The sequence below is a fragment of the Astatotilapia calliptera genome, chromosome 20 (genome assembly GCF_964374335.1).
Source record: "Astatotilapia calliptera chromosome 20, fAstCal68.1, whole genome shotgun sequence".
Lineage (NCBI taxonomy): Eukaryota > Metazoa > Chordata > Actinopteri > Cichliformes > Cichlidae > Astatotilapia > Astatotilapia calliptera.
In genome coordinates, this window is record NC_137441.1 from 3,146,942 (window position 1) to 3,161,913 (window position 14,972).

Consider the following 14,972-nt stretch of genomic DNA (forward strand, 5'->3'; position numbering starts at 1 on the left):
CACTGATCACCACCTGCACTCATGTATATATCTTTCTACGTGGCACTCTAATTCTTATTCTCATGTATATATCTCATGTATATCTCATGCACATATCTTTCTACGTAGCACTTTTAATTCTTATTCCTACTTTTATTTTTTCATGTCTATTTAAGTGCTATTTATGACACTATGTTTGCACTGAAGCACCGCAGCAATTTCCTAATGTTGTAAACCTGCTCAACATTTGGCAATAAACCCCTTTCTGATTTCTGATTTCTTATACATACCTTCCCGGTCCCTCAGGTCGGCAGACCAGCTCCTCCTGAGCGTGCCCAGGACTAATCGTAAGCTCAGAGGGGATCGGGCGTTTGCTGTGGCAGCACCAAAATTGTGGAATGAGTTGCCTTTACATGTTAGACAGGCACCTTCCTTATCTGTTTTTAAATCACGTCTTAAAACATATTTATTTACCTTGGCTTTTAGCACAGCAGGACTTGTTGATGTCTCTTAATACGTTTCTTATTGATCATATTATTTTTAATTTTAAGATATTTTATATGTAATTTAAACTGTTTCCTCTCTGTTTTATATTTGCAGCACTTTGGTCAACATTGTTGGATGTAAAGTGCGTTATAAATAAAGATGTTATGCTATGCTATGTTAACACAGCATATAGTGGAGGGTCGACCTGTGGCATGTCCAGTAACTGGTTGTAAAAGTATGTTCTCTGTGAAATCATCATTTACTGCTCATATGTCCAGAAAACATAGAGAATGTTCTGTTGAAAGCATAAGCGACATGTATAGGGGGACACTTCCTCAGTCTTCTGCTGTATTTGCAGGTGAAGATGCTCCACATAGCTTAAATGAGGCAACAACAAATGAAGGCACTGAACTGCCACAGAATTTCAGTGAGGCCTTCCTCAGGAATGTGTGTTTGTTTTACCTAAAACTGCAAGGACAGCTGCTCCTTCCAGCTTCAACAATACAGACAATTGTTGAAGAGATGCAAAACGTGCATGGGTTGGGCCAGCATTATGCTTTAGGTAAATTGCATTCACTTTTAAAAAATGACTTGTGCCTAACAGATGACACTATTGTTAAAATCTGTGATTGTATTAAGGAGTCAGATCTGTTTTCTACCTGTCATAAGGGCCATAATAGATATAGAAAACCTTTGGCAAACAACCCCACTATGGGGCTGGCTGTCACAAAGTGTCAGGGTGTCATTGATGGTTAATTACTTTTTATCACAATTAACTGCAGCAGCAAGTCAGGCTTACAGTTTTTGTATTTGGTAATGTTTTACACAGAAGACTCTTCTCACACAACTCCAACACCACAGGAAGACAAATGTTTCCTGTTTTTCATACCAACTATCACAGTGTCTGGTTACCCTTGTGATGTGTTTATGGGTGTTTTTTACGCTGAAAATCTTTCCAGGTCTGGCTGACTCATTGCATTTTTGGTTTTTAAATCAATCCAGCCACTAAATTGTATTTAAAAATACATGGATGCATGGAACAGAGCCATGTTCACCACTGCAGCATCCTCTGTTATTTTGTCAGCAGTGTGTAAACATCTGGGAACCAAGGACACCGGTTACTGGACCATTGGGAGAGGAGTATTGTCCCATTGTTTTCTGACTGTTTGCCATTTTGCCTCAGTCCATTTTATGAGGTTTTGCAAAGAAACAATGTTGGTGTTTCTGAATTAAGCTCACATAGAATAGAATAGAATCATCCTTCAATTGTCCTACAAGGGGAAAAATTTGTTGTAACTGCAGCAAAAAGACACATTTACAAACAGAACAGGAAACAGGACATGGAAAGAAGCACACACATTTTTTATATATTTACATCATGGACAATAGTTACCAAAACAGAACTGTACAGTTATTAAAATGAAGGTACAGATAAGTGGATAACCCAGGTTGTAGTGTGCAAACAGAGCAGGATACTGAAAGATGTTTCAATGGTAAGACTATTTAGAATAACTTGAAATATACAGATTGTGTATCGTACCAGACTTCCTTTCTGCAGGCTTAAACCTGCATTTTTAGATGTATTTAGTGCAGTGTGGCTGAAGTGTCTGAAGCTCATTGGCATCCAGTGTTGATTTTTGGCCTTATGTCTGTGCGCATTGATTTCTCCTGATTTTTAGAATCTTTTGAAAACATTTTGCACTGTAGAAAATGAATTAGACAAAACAATTTGTAGACAGGGTTTTTTGCAGATTGGTGAATCTGCTCATCTCTAACAATTTCTAAAGCCGGTTTAAAGAGACACGACTAGGTCTCTTTAAACCTAGTCGTGTTAAAAAAAACAACAGCATGTAGCTTCATACTTGATGTGTTTTGTTGAATACTGATTGGCTAATCAGTGACATATAAAGGTAAATGGCCTGCATTTGTATAGCGCTTTTCTAGTCCCTAAGGACCCCAAAGCGCTTCACACTACATTCACCCATTCATGCACAGGTGATGGCAGCTACATTGTAGCCACAGCTGCCCTGGGGCGCACTGACAGAGGCGAGGCTGCCGGACACAGGAGCCACCGGGCCCTCTGACCACCACCAGTAGGCAAACACGAGGTTAGTATCTTGCCCAAAGATATTTGGCATGCAGCCTGGGATCGAACCACCAACCTTCTGATTAGTGGCTGACCTGCTCTGCCACCTGAGCTACAGCCACCCCACTAAACATCAAAGATTTAAACCTACATCACCCATCATCAGTGCAGTGGCCATTTGTCACTGTTTCAACACTAGAAATACAAATGAAAAACTAATGACACCATTTAGCAAATTTAAGCCATTCCTGTTCTTAAAGCGCTGACTTCAAATCAAATCAAATCAAATCAAATCACTTTTATTGTCACATCACATGTGCAGGCACACTGGCACAGCACATGCGAGTGAAATTCTTGTGTGCGAGCCCCACAAGCAACAGAGATGTGCAAACACAACAACACAAACGAGCAAAATACAAGAATGGCTAATCTGAAACTAATAAATATATGTACAATATATAATAGTGTATGCATTTCTGGATGTGTATACTAAATATTGTCCTACGTGTGTGTGTGTGTGTGTGTGTGTGTGTGTGTGTGTGTGTGTGTGTGTGTGTGTATACACATTTTTACAAATTAAATAGTAAAAATAAATAAATAAATAAAATATATAAAAATATACAGAGTTGAATATGTGCAAAACAAGTGGCATTTATATACAGTGTGGAGTGCATAGTGTTGAAGTTCCAGTAGTGAAGCTGAGGTGTCTATGACGTGTTCAGCAGTCTGATGGCCTGGTGGAAGAAGCTGTCTCTCAGTCTGCTGGTACGGGACCGGATGCTGCAGAACCTCCTTCCTGATGGAAGCAGTCTGAACAGTTTATGGCTGGGGTGACTGGAGTCCTTGATGATCCTCCCCGCTTTCCTCAGGCAGCGCTTCCTGTAGATGTCTTGGAGGGACATCTACAGCAGTGTTGAGCAAGTTATTTTGAAAAAGTAATTATTATAGTTACTAGTTACTTTTTCAAAAAAGGTAACTGAGTTACAAGATTCTAAAAGAAATTAAATACTTGAAAGTAACTATTGCGTTACTTTCAAAAAAAATATTTAACCCTCTGGGGTCCAGGATGTAATTGGCCATTTTTTTAAACTACTTTTGATGTTTCCTCTACATTTCACCTTTAAAAACTGTTTATTTGCCTTGTTTGGTATCATTCTGTTCAGCTCAACCTCACGTGTCTGAAAGTACAATTATGTTTTCAATTTGACATACTGTATTAACACAATTGGTCTAAAATCAGACAAAAAACATTAAATCCGAGTAGAAATAGTTTTTTTTTACTGTAACAACCACAAACGTGTTTACTGAATCATATTTCATAACTTTAAATGCAAATATAAATTGTAAATTTTAAAATCATATGCACAAGTTTTGCAAACAACAAAGTTATTTGCATCCATTTACCTTTTACTGTGAATTTAACAAAGGACCCAAGATGCGGATATGCAGTGAAGTGAGAGAGCTTTATTGACACAGAACCCGAGTGATAACAAACAAAAGGGGAGTGTGGCAAAAAACACAACTTAAATTTAAACCTAAACACGAGAGAAAGCAACTTGCAGGCAGAATTCACGGGATGACGGAGGGAGATTCACACAGAGAACCAGACAAGACACTGCACTAAACAGACAGACTCACAAGCAGACACAGTGACACCATGGACAGACAGAGGGAACACAGAGAAGTGGGAGCAGGCAGGCACAAAACAAACCCCTAACGAATGGCAAACCGAACCCAAAGACATAACAGAATAAACAAGAACAAGGAATAATATGAAGAAACACAAAACACTGAGCTGTCAGACTCAGGACCATGACATTTACCCTTTTTTTTTATAACCATTTCAAACTATTTACAGAACAATCAGCTGTTCTGCATTCAATAAGATGCCACACAAATTATTTGTGCCACTCCCAAAATTTCTGTCCACTATAAAGGAGAAGATCACAGCCTGATACCTGCAGGTCTGACAGCAGCAGGTGTATCACTCTGGTTTCCCAGTTTCGCTGTGCAAGAAACTGCACAATGCTGTAAGTCTCTAAGCGTAAGTCTAAGTTGTTTCCTGCCACCTGTAGGGGTACACACATGTGGGTTGTATTTGAGGGAAGGAACAAAGAACTGATATTAATAAATGACTTTCTGTACTTTTGTCATTGGTTGTTTTCAGGCTGAGCGTATTGTTTCTTTTCACTCACTGTAATAAACAATAATGATTCATGAATGGGGATGTTGGGAATTTTGTTCAGCAGTTTAGCATATTATACATAGTCTGTTATTTTAATCTATTTATCTATTTATCTTTATTTATATGTCATTAAGCATGTTCATGTGAAAGCTGATTGGTCAATAGGCTCCAGAGAATATGAAGCATGTAAGAAACATTTCTTTAGATTTATCAAACACAGTCTGACAAAGATTATAAAGACAGATTGCATCACTCAGCTAACTTGCAAATATTTCAGTGATTAAAACCCCTAATGTCTCATCCTATGAATCTTAGACAGTTGATAATGCAGAGGTCAGCTGGAGCCAATGCGGGTGAGGGGACTCGCCCAGCACTAACTACCTAGAAATTGTCCATGTGTCCCCCGTGTTAAGATGATAAGATGACCACACCTGAGTAGCCTTGCAGATCAAATCCTATACTGTCCCAATCAGTCATGGGACTTTAGAGGCCTGAACAGCAAGTCTTGAGGGAAGGTGATCAGATGTTGTAATGTAAAGCATTGGAGCAATTTGCACTGATAAAGAGTTTTACTCTTTCACAAAGACTTTAAAAGTGAATATCCACAATTACAGGTTTTAGCTGCAGGAAATTTTAATAAAGCAATTTAGTGAGAGCAAAACAAAAGCAAAATCAAATAGTAAAAATCATAAAACATGAATGAAAACATCTGAATTACACTTATCTAATTAACCTACTCTGAGCTAATGCTAATGCTGACCCTTACGTCCCCCTCTGCCACTGAATGTCACATCTTCAGAGATGGAATCCAGCTTCACCCTTCGGGACATCCAGTCACATTACAAACATCTAATCATTCATTAGATCCATCATTCCAGCCACACTGTATCATCGTATCTCTGTCTAGCTGACGTAGAAGATTTAACACCAAGTTTAAACTTTAAAATCAGGTCATCATTTTTCCTTTGTCATTCATAACAGAATTCACATCACATATAAATATTCGGTCATCACTTCATGTTTCACTAAGGCTACGTCCACACGTACCCGGGTATTTTTGAAAACGCAGATTTTTCTATGCGTTTGCACCTTTAGTCCACACGTAAACGGCGTTTTTGGTCACTGAAAACGAAGATTTTTAAAAACTCCGGCCAGGGTGGATATTTTTGAAAACTCAGTTTTTGCATTTACGTGTGGACGAGAAAAACGGAGAAAACGCAGCGTCAAAGGTGTGCGCCTATTTTGACGTCACACTGTGCGCCACGTTATTGTTTCGGTGAAATGAATTTCTACAATACTGTTACTGTTAATTGTACTCTCTGCAGTGTTTAAATGCTTACATATACACACAGTTACTGTCCCTCCACACATACGACTCGGTTCTGCTTCTATGCCCCAGCTTTGTTTACTTTTTCCCACCGAGGCTTCTAGACTTCTGATTGGCCAACATTTCTGCACGGTTAGGAATCTAGCGCCACCTGCTGCTTTGGCATGTTCTTAGCAGCGTTTTCCTTCATTTCTGCGTTTACATGTGGACGGGATTATTTTTTAAAACGAAAATGGAAAATCTCCGTTTTCAAAAATACCCGTGTACGTGTGGACGTAGCCTCAGTTCATGTAATTCTATTTCAATTAGATTTGTCTTTAGCACATTTTCACATGAACATTCATTGTAACATAATCCCTTTTTAATTCAAATACTGAGGATTGCATCCTTTTTAAAACTCTGTTTGTTATTCACTGTTTATTTCATACAACTTTTTTATTAAATCGATTTAAAAGTCGGGCATTCATTGAGATCAGTGGATCTAGCCACTAACACACACACACACACACACACACACACAACAATGACATTAGAACAGTCATTTTTACTACTCAAACAACTTTTCTCATTAATATGTCGATCAAACTTAGATTTTAGGGAAAAGGGGAAAAGTTCTGTTTTAGCACTCTGATTATTTTTAATCACATTAGGCTGAACATTAAGACTTTTTATCCCCTCTCAGCTGTGATGACAAGGAGCGCCCACTCTGTCAAGGTGTATAACTTGTCTGTGGTCGCTTGCGTTGTTTCTGGAGCTGCGTCACTGTGTCAACTGTGTTCTTTCAGGCGGATTCGTTAAATAACGGCATGGTGTCTGTGTTTTCTACAGGGTGGAAAATATTTTTGTCAGAAACCAAAGAATTGTGTCTGTACAGAGCAAAATGATTACATTTAAAACTGTAGTGAAAACTAAAATGAACTGTTTAACTGAATGAAAATAAACAAGTCTTGAAAAATGAAAATCCAAGAAATGAACATAAAACAAAGATATACTGGAAATGGTTTGACTGTTTAACTTGAGCCTGAGGAGTCATTTACTGAGCTGTCTACAGGACAGTGGGTGTTTTGTGATCTTCTAAAATTCTGAATTCTGAACCCTGTTACAGGAAGCATGCTGAGTTAAGTACATGGATGACTAGAAGAGGAAAAGATTCATGAGAGGAGCTCTGATAACATGATTCACCATGGCAACATGTAAAAAAGAACTAAACCTACCAACGGGCTGTAACACCTCATTTTTTGTAGAACAATTCATTATTTCTGTCATTACTGGAATAAAATGCTTCCCCATTTTAAATATTTATAATTTGATTTCATTTCTGCCTCACTCATATATGATGGTCGTCTTACAACATCTCTGCTATAGAGATGTTTTACTGAGTTACTGTTAATGGTCCAGACTTCAACTGTACTAACTATTTCAGGTTTAGCTGAATCAGAATCAGAATCACTATACTTTATTAATCCCTAAGGAAATTACCTGTCCACAGAGTCACAGAGTTAAAAGGATGGAGACCACAGGGGCGATCGTGGCCCAAGAGTTGGCAGTTCATCTTGTAATCGGAAGGTTGCCGGTTCGAGCCCCGGCTCAGACAGTCTCGGTCATTGTGTCCTTGGGCAAGACACTTCACCTACTGCCTACTGGTGATGGCCAGAGGGGCCGATGGCGTGATACATACACAGGATGGTGATGAGTCTGCATACCGGCAGGAAGTTGAGCGGCTGGTACTCTGGTGCCGTCAGCACAGTCTGGAGCTGAACACTCTTAAGACTGTAGAGATGACAGTGGACTTCAGGAGACATCCCTCAACTCTGCTCCCCCTCACCATATCAGACAGCCCTGTGTCGACTGTGAAGATCTTCAAGTTCCTGGGTACAACCATCTCCCAGGACCTGAAGTGGGAGACCAACATCAACTCCATCCTCAAAAAGACCCAGCAGAGGATGTACTTCCTGAGACAACTGGGGAAGTACAGTCTCCCACAGGAGCTGCTGATCCAGTTCTACACTGCGGTCATTGAGTCTGTCCTGTGCTCCTCCATCACAGTCTGGTATGGAGCAGCCACTAAACAGGACAGGAGCAGACTGCAGCGGACTGTACGGGCAGCAGAAAGGATCATCGGCACCCCCCTGCCCTCCATCCAGGATCTGTACCTCTCAAGAACCAGGAAACGGGCAGGGAAAATCATCACAGACCCCTCACACCCTGCACACAGACTTTTTGATCTGCTGCCCTCTGGCAGACGGTACAGAAGCCTGCAGACCAGGACCCCCCGACACAGGAACAGTTTCTTTCCCCTCGCCATCTCCCTTCTTAACAGTTGACCTGACACACTGCTCCCACTGCCAGACTGCAACTGCACCTTATGTACATTCTGTAGTATTCATTCCACCTCATTCATTTCTGTATTTTATGTATATAAGTTTAGATTCGTTATTTATAGTTGGTTTACACAGGTGTGTGTGTGTGTGTGTGTGTGTGTGTGTGTGTGTGTGTGTGTGTGTGTGTGTGTGTGTGTGTGTGTGTGTGTGTGATTTACATTGCTGTGCTTGAGAGCCTCCATCTACCGGAACCAAATTCCTTGTATGTGTCTGCACATATACTTGGCCAATAAACTCGATTCTGATTCTGATTCTGATATGGCCTCGCTTCTGTCGTTTCTTCCCCAGGGCAGCTGTGGCTACAACTGTAGCTTGCATTCACCAGTGTGTAAATGAATAGTGGAATTGTAAATGCAATCCATCATTATTATAAGATAAGACAGATCTTTTTTGGTTTTTATTGGTATCTCTCCCGATTGCAGCTGTAGGTTTTTACATTCAACATTCGTTGGATAGGAAAAAGGGGAAATAAGAGGACTGGGAGGTTCTGAAAAGTAACTTGCTTAATTTGCTACACTCTGAGCTTTGATAGTAACTTTATTATTGAGGAAATAAAACTGTTATTCTGGCAGTTCTGGTGCAGCAGGTGGGTAGGAGTCAAATAACATGCATGAATATTTTATACAGTAACACATTGTGGCCAATCTCTAAAGTGATTAAAATGAACTCCAACCATCACCAGCGCAATATTAAAAGCCTCATTATGAGCTATGAGATATAAGATATTTCAACCCTCTGCTCGCTTGGTAGATGCATAACAAGTGTTGCATGGAGCTGGGTCAAAGCAAGCCCTGAACCCTTAATGTGAGAGTTTCAGTGAAAACAGGAACAGCAGAGACCTCTAGTGGTCACTGGGAAGATCATCATCATCAAATCAGTGAAGTTTTTAGTATATTGCAGTGAAAGCGACTTTAGTTGATCTTATGAGAGCTGCGTGGTGAATTAAGGAGTGTTGGTGTGTTTACCTTGTGCAACTTCATCAAGTTCATAGTTTTGAGCCTGCAAAAGAGTTTTACGAATTAGTAAAAACGCTATGTCAAATTATATGTGTAGATCCATCTGTTCAAATAAGGAACGGCTTAAGACATTTATCTTGTTTCTGCACACAAATGTATTTTAGGGTTTATAGTTAACTTTTGACTAAACTACAACATCATATGTTAAAGTTATTAATAGTGAGCTGCAGTCATATGATGGTGACCTGGGTGCCTGTGCAGATCAGAACGCAAGAAAAAATAATTCTGCCATTTTAGACTGACAGAGTCTGGCAGCTGTAACATCTGTATATAACAGAGCCTTTTACCTGCTGATGTGCTGCTGCTTGATGATGCTGTCCCCCTCTGCTGGAGCTCCCCTCACTGATCCAGTTGATCTGCTGGTTGGTTGCTTCTGGTTTTTGATGTTTTGCATTACTGATCATTTGTTGAGCAACGTTAAAACAGCCGTCCCAGTCTTTCCTTTTTATGTTGCTCGTGATTTCTTTAGTCAAAGTCTCATTTGCTTCTTTCCTCAAAAGCTCCTCCAGAACTTTTTTCTCTTCTTCCAAAATCAGTTTGTAGTAAAAAGTTTTCTTGTTGCACCAACTGTATTTTTCTTCAAACCATTTTCTCCACCCACTCCAAGTCATGAAGAAAGCGACAACAGTCATGCCCAGGAGCAGAGAGTAAGCAGAAAGCTGAAAAAGAAGCAACAAACATGCAAAATATAACAGCATTAATGTGTGTTTGCTGTAATTTCATTAAAAAAGCAGAATGAGCATAGAGCAAGAAAGTCCTCACCCTTGACTTGATTTCCACTTCAGCTTTTCGAGCTTCTTGTTCGGTTGTGAGGTTCTCAGATTTGCAGAACAGCTTACTCGTGTTTTCATCAATGTTACAACAACCATACCAGTCCGTTAAAACCAACAATGCTACAATCCACAGCAGGCTGATTAGAAACGCTCTGATAACGCGCTTGAGTACAAGGCATAAAAACGTAGATGGATGTTTCGCGGTGCTCCGAAATGTCTGGTCTATCAGGAGCACCAGGAAAAATACTAAAAAAAAAGGCACGACGACGATTTCATTACATTCAAAAGTGCTGCAAGCGCACGTCGCGGTCTGCAGAAGAACAGTGGCAATGAATATCCCGATGACTGTCGCGACGGTGCCGATTTTTCCAGGACCAACTGCAGAAAGCAGGAGGTTTTTCCACATCTTGAGCAGTTAGGTGCCTGCTGGGGCTTCAGCTTCTGTCCTGTAAAATTACACCAGGTATCACAGTCTCTTTGAAATTCAGCTTAATATCTCAGTCCAATTGCAGCCATGAAATGAGCCCTCTGTTCGGTGGCAGGATGCAAACGCAACGTGACGTTATGAGTTTTAACTGCACTCACTTCAGAAGAATTAAAAGTTTCGTGTCAACGAAAGTCACTCTTGTTCTATTTCACTTAATACTGTGAGGAGATGGCGTGTCACCGCAGACTTTTTTTTAATTAAAAAAATAAAAACGAAATGTCCAAAGCACTCAAACAGCGAGCGGGTACAGATCAAGCTGAGGTGTAAGGTGACAAAATGTGTGATTATGTGGGCGTATTCACCTTGTGTGACTGACTGTAGGCACAAAATCTGTTTCCCGTTTTTCGTACCAGCTATCACAATCTCCGGTTACCTGTTTGTTGTGTTCATAGTTTTCGTTACTCCTTAGCAATGCAATAGGCCTGGTTGACCTATTACATTGTTGGTTTTGAAATCAATCCATGTCTTTTATACCATAAAGTTAAATTTAAGAGAGGAAAAATTAAAGTAGACTGTCTCCCTGCAAATGCTTTTCACAGAGGATAGAGGGTCCTGATTACCAGCGATTATGGGTATTCTCATAATATTCAACTGTCATAACACTGTGAGTTTCCTCCTCTCTCTAACTTTCCATTACTCTTTAGGCCTCGTATCATTTTTAATTTCTTTTACTTGCAGCTTGACAATTCAAGTTAAAATGGAAAAGGTCTTATATAAAAGAAAGGGACAACAATCGAAAACATGATAAGTTTAGTTGTTCATTCCTCTTTCATTTGCTGCAGTCTCAGTAAATCATGAATGCCTGTATTTTTTGAGGATAATAAAAGTCCAATTCCCTAACAATCAAACACAACATGATGCCATCAGGTGTTTTCAACAGCACTCACTTCAGGATCATTTGGACTGTCATGCAAAAAGCATTTCAAGCTTTTTGTTTAACAAGACATTTAATAAAGTTTTATAATCCTATAAATTCAATCAGTGCAACCAAGGTGCATTGGCTTTAGGTACAGCCATTCAAACTGCAACTAATGCATTCAAATACAGTAGTTTGGCCATAGATCTCATTATTTATTCATGACCCTAACCCCCTTTTTATGTACTTCAGGCATGTATTGACAGGTGTCCTTCTCCTGTAGATAAAACAGAAAGCTTAATGACTTACTTTAACTTGCATCAGTCTCACTCGAATCCCCACAGTTTAAATATCAGAGCACAGAGGGACAATGAGAACCTGTATGAGCTCAGAAACCCCAACAGTAAAGATTGAGCCACAGTGGATATTAGAGTGTTATTGTGTTGAGCTATTTCTAGACAACATGTTTCATGCAAGTTTCTGTAATTGTATAGAGAAAATAATTGACCAGAGCAATATAGAGTGCATATTTCAAAGAAGCTGCAACAGTAGAATACTAATACATTTCCTTAAGTGAAGCGCAGGAGAGAGATGGTGCCAAGATAAACTAACAGGATGTGATGCACAAATTTGTATAAATATGTGAGACAGGAAACATTTGGCGTGAGAACCTTGAACATAAACCACAAGTCTTCCGTTTTTGCACATTGATTTTCTCTTTTTTCTTGTTATTGCCAGTTATTGGCAGCATGTGTTTTTGCAGCTTGAATTCAGCTGTTGTTCCAGGTTACAAATTATATCAATGAAATAATTAGGCTAGAAACTAAAAAGTAATTTATTAGTCGCAAATTTTCTGTCAATGCAAAAAAAAAAGTGCATGCAGGAAAAGGAACATATGTGTTCAGTGTAGGAAATCCACAGTTACTAAAAACACAAACCATAAAACGGACTACTTTCAGCCACTCCCGATGGTGAGCTCCAGTGACTGTTTTTTGCACTCACCATCTGATTACTCACTTGAAACGCACTACAGACCCACTTCTGATTCATGGGGAGTCTCCCTCCTAGACGAGGACGTGGACTGGGAAGAGTTTTTCTGCTCTTCTCCAAAGACTGTAAATAGTGATGGCAGAAAAACCAGAACAACCTCCAATAAACCTGCCAGTAACACACACACCGCCACTATTTCCACACCCATTATTCAGCCATTTCCCACCAGCACGGGGGCCCAGCCTACGCCCACACCAGTGCCAGCCCCCAGGAGGAGGGCAGCTGTGACCCGGTCTACCTCCACACCTGCTTCTGTTTCTCAGGTGGGGGTGACTGGTGTCCAGCCACCTTCCGTGCCCGTCCCAGCGCCCAGGCTGAGGGCAACCAGAACCCAGCTTGACCCCCTGGAGGCTTGGAAGAGCTAACCGGTCCACCTGCTACTTCACCTCTTCATCCACCTCCTGATCCAGCTTTTCATGCCCTCGCACTATCACTGGTTAGGCTAGCTGAGGTGTCCTCTGCTCAGGCCCCAGCTTTATTAGCCCAGGCTGCACTGTTGTCCCCTTCACTAGCTCACTCTTTAGCTCAGCCATTAGCCTCACCGACCTCTGTTTATCCATTAGTCTCCTCAGTCCAGTCAGTTCCCTCACCTGCTGTTCAGCTTTCACTCCTGTCAGTTCACTCACCTGCTGTCCAGTCTCCTGCTGCCCTCCAGTCAGTTCAGTCACCTGTAGCTCAGTCTCCACCTGTCCTCCAGCCACCTGTAGCTCAGTCTCCACCTGTCCTTCAGTCTCCTGTAGCTCAGTCCCCTGTCCAGTCGGTCCAGTCTGCTCCTGTCCAGTCTGCTCCTGTCCCCCGGTCGCCCGTCCTCCAGCCAGTCCAGTCTGCCGCCCAGTGCCCTGTAGTCCAGTCGCCTCCTGTTTCCCAGTCGCCTGTCCACCATCCCGTTCAGTTCCCGGACCTGCAGCCACAGCACCCAGAGCCAGCTGTGAGCTCTCCTGCTCCTCAGCCAGGGGTTTCCGCACCCGCTGGCCCGGCCGCTCCTCAGCCAGGGGTCTCCGCACCCGCTGGCCCGGCCGCTCCTCAGCCAGAGGCTTCCGCGCCTACTGGCCCTGCCTGTCTCCAGCCAGAGGCGTCCGCGCCTACTGGCCCTGCCTGTCTCCAGCCAGAAGCCTCAGCTGCACCCACGCCTGGCCCGGCCTCTGCCTCAGCTGCACCCACGCCCGGCCCGGCCTCTGCCTCAGCTGCACCCACGCCCGGCCCGGCCTCTGCCTCTGCTTCTGCTCCGCCTGGTCCAGCTCCAGCCTCAGAGCCTTCGTCCTCGCCTGGCCCAGCCTTTTTGGCTTTTGTTTCGCCTGCTGCAGCTCCGGCCTGTGCTTCGTCTGGTCCGGCCCCGCCGTCGCCTGATCCTGCCTCGTCTGGTCCTGTGCCCACCGGGCCATGGCCAGCACGCCTAACACTGGAGAACCGCCGCTGCCTTCCGCGCGGTCGGCCCCCTGAACTGCTCCGTCGTCTCCTTCGCCGCCGCCGTTGCCTTCTGCACGGCCGGCCCCCGGATCGCCTTTGCCTGAGTGGCCGCCGTTGCCTTCCGCACGGCCGGCCCCGGACCGCCTCTGCCTGAGTGGCCGCCGTTGCCTTCCGCACGGCCGGCCCCCGGACCGCCTCTGCCTGAGTGGCCGCCGTTGCCTTCCGCACGGCCGGCCTCCCGAACTGTGTCCACGTCGCCGCCGTTGCCTTCCACATGGTCGGCCCCCAGACCAGCGCTGTCATCGTCGCCGTTGCCTTCCGCACGGTCGGCCTCCCGAACTGTGTCCACGTCACTGCCGTTGCCTTCCGCACGGTCGGCCCCCTGAACTGTCTCGTCTCGGCCGCGGACCACGTGGCCGCCCACCGGAACAGTCTCACCTCGACCGCCGCAGCCGCCCACCGGACCGGCTTAGTGGTCGCGGCTGCCTTCCACGTGGTCGCCCGCCTGGACTGTCTCTGTGTGGACTCCGTCCCTCCGTCCTGGGCCCCCTCCGCCCGCCCTGTTCTGGTTTTTTTTTCTTTTGGCTGTCGGGTGCCGGCCTTTGGAGGGGGGGGGGGGGGGGTACTGTCAGTGTTCCTGGGTCGTTGACCCAGTGATTTCAGTTTGTTCATGTTCAGTTTAGTTCGCCACATTAATGTCCTCACTTCCTGTTTTTTCCCCGTGTCAGCTTGTCTCCCGCGTCATTAGTCAGATTATGTTCAGCCCTGTACTCACCTGTTTCCAATCATTGTCATCATTCAACCTGTGTATTTAAGTTCCTCGGTTTCACCAGTTCTCTGTCGTGTCACTGATGATGTTGATGTTCATGTGATGTCCTTCCCGTGCGTTTCCTCAGTTCAGTCAGCCATTCAGTTGTCCAGCCAGTCAGTGTCCGTTTA

The 14,972-nt window shown here is 43.2% G+C and overlaps 2 long non-coding RNA genes across 2 annotated transcripts in view; one reads left to right on the forward strand and one right to left on the reverse strand.

Annotated features, from left to right (window-relative positions):
• Window positions 1-14,972, forward strand: part of LOC145423319 (uncharacterized) — a 412,017-nt gene that overhangs the window by 128,165 nt on the left and 268,880 nt on the right. The gene's annotated exons all lie outside the window — the stretch shown is intronic.
• LOC113013370 (uncharacterized) lies at window positions 3,996-10,997 on the reverse strand. Its single transcript, XR_013904373.1, has 4 exons — window positions 10,223-10,997; window positions 9,748-10,119; window positions 9,410-9,443; window positions 3,996-6,885 (listed from the first exon to the last, which is right to left on the reverse strand). It is a non-coding gene; the product is annotated as an uncharacterized LOC113013370 (long non-coding RNA).